The 2,535-nt window shown below is 36.4% G+C and overlaps 1 protein-coding gene across 1 annotated transcript in view; it reads right to left on the bottom strand.

The window, feature by feature from the left end:
* Window positions 1-2,535, bottom strand: part of Hectd1 (HECT domain E3 ubiquitin protein ligase 1) — a 118,336-nt gene that overhangs the window by 27,925 nt on the left and 87,876 nt on the right. The gene's annotated exons all lie outside the window — the stretch shown is intronic.

The following is a 2,535-nucleotide window of genomic DNA, read 5'->3' as shown; positions in this document are numbered from 1 at the left end:
AAAAAAAAAAAGGACTAATGAGATTAAAACAGAATATTTCATTGGACTTGGGAGGAGAATAAGCACTGCTAGCAAAGCCAGATGTGGCTTTTATACATCTGTAATCCAGACACTTTAAGATGCTAGGGGAGGGGCCAGGAGATGGCTCAGTGGAATAAGTGCTTCCCTGGCAAGCGCAATGGCTGGAGTTCAATCCCCAGTTTCGCACACACAAAAAAAGAAAAGATGCTAAGGGAGGAAAACTGCAAGTATGAGTCCAGCCTGCATTAATATAATGACAGCAATACCTGTCTCCAAACAAAAAATAAAAAAGGGCTGAGGATAAAGGTCAGTGTGTAGGCCCAAGGTTCAGTTCCCAGTACTGCAAAACAAAGCAAAGCAAAGCAACTGTCCCGGTATAGTATCAGAATTGAATGAAAGAAGGCAATACAATTTATTCCTAAAGAACATCTAGATTATTTACAAAGTTGTGCCTACAGATCTTTCAACCAAACATTGTTTAACTTGACAATTACAGGACTAAATATTTAGTGCCATTTACTGGCTAGTCTATAAAGAAAGAAGCCTTATTTATATTTAATAATTTTTCAAAATATATTTTAATACTTAATGTTCTGAAATCAGAATGTGTTTTGCCGTTAGTAGCAAGGAGGAGTTAACTTGGCAACATTTTTAGCTTTAGTAACAAAAAATAATGTATAACAACCAATGGAATCTTAAACTTGATTAAATATTTTACTCCTTATGTATATGAAGGACCATTTATGAATTTATATACTGATGCTTATGATGATAATGAGATGGTACACAAAATCAACCAAGTTGAACTGTAGGTTTATCTCTTTTATTTGGTACCAACAATTGAACTCAGGACCTTATGCTTTCCAGGCAGACACTGTGGCATTCAGATAGGGTACTGCTAAGTTACCCAGGCTAGTTTTGAACTTGTGATCCCACTGCTGTAACATTCTGAGTGCTTGCATGACAGGTAAACAAATATACCACATTTCACCTTTTATGCTTTTGATGGTATTAGAGAGTGAACTCAAGGCTTTGATACTGAGCTACATACTCAGCTTTTAATTTTTTTTTTTAGACAAAATCTGGCAAAATACCTAAATTGCCCAGGCTGAGTTTTAACTTGTGATCCTCTTGCTTCATCCTCCCCGAGTGTTTGGATTATACATGGTGCCACTATGCCCAGCCAGCATGACTTATTTTTTAAGAAACATATAGTCTAACTTCATATACTGAAATTCTATCTCTTGTATGTTGCAATTTACCCAAATCAGTTTTTATTGACTTTCTTTTGTTTTATTAGCATAAGAGCATATAAGTTCTATATGCCAGATTTGACATTGTAAACTGAAATGTCTCTCAATATGCAGCAAAATAAAAAGCATGCACTGTACATAAAGAGGCATGAAGATGTTTTATACTAACCATCTTGAATCCTAAGTAAAAGAATACATTTTCATCACCTAAAAGCCAACCATCACTTAAAAGAGAACCAGTAGGTCTAACTTTTTAGTACTTTCACCCACTAATTTATCCATAGCCTTTTAAAATTTTTCATAATCTGATGCTAAAGCTTTGAGTTAAATAGTAACAAATGAGTAAAGGCAAAGGTTTCACATGAAAAATATTTTTTTTTTTTTTTTTTTTAAAAAGTTTATTTATTTAGTGTGTGTGTGGCCAGCTCAGCCCACCAGGGGGCGGGGCGGGCTGGCATGTGGTACTGGGGGATTGAACTGCAGTCCCTCTGCTTTGCTAAGCTTGTTCTAAGTAGGTGCTTTAGACTACTGAGCCATCTCACCAGCCCCTGAAAAATATTTTCTTTTCTTTTTTTTTTTTGGTGGAACCAGGGCTTGAATTCAGGCCCTGAGCTTGCCAGGCAAGTGCTTATTCTACTGAGCTATCTCCCCAGCCCCTCTCATGAAAAAAAAAAAAAAAATTAATGAAAAATATTAAACTAGAAAATAACTACAAATTTAAGACTTTCATATAATAATCACCATCATTTGGCACACATACTTAATAGATAACACTATTTCTTAGTAGAAACAGAAATATGATAAACATCCTAAAATCATAAAATATCAAATTAAACCTTTCATTTAGAATAGAAGAGGGCCAGGGAGATGGCTGAGTAGAATAAGCACTTGCGTGGCAAGCGCAAGGGCTTGAGTTCAATCCCCGGTTCCAAAAAAAAAAAAACCTCTTGATCTAGAATAGAAGAGACCATATTCTTAGAAAAACACTATTAAAATGAGACACTTGTAAAATGTACTCAAAATTTACCTCCATATAAACTTTTTATTTTGTATGTATTTAGTACAGGGTCTACAGGGTTTCACTACACAGATCAGACTTGTAGTGATCCTTCCTGTTTTTCAGGCTCTCAAGTGCTGGGATACAGGTACGCACCACTATGCTGTCTCAATTTCCATCTCAGTGCGCCCTGGGGGCGGGGCTGGCACTGAGGCAGGGGATTGAACCCTGGTCCCTGTGTCTCCCTAAGCAAGCACTTTAATC

Source organism: Octodon degus, unplaced genomic scaffold (genome assembly GCF_000260255.1).
Source record: "Octodon degus isolate 3935 unplaced genomic scaffold, OctDeg1.0 scaffold00086, whole genome shotgun sequence".
Lineage (NCBI taxonomy): Eukaryota > Metazoa > Chordata > Mammalia > Rodentia > Octodontidae > Octodon > Octodon degus.
Note: the sequence above shows the minus strand (reverse complement) of the source record. Positions and strands in the feature narration are given on the sequence as shown.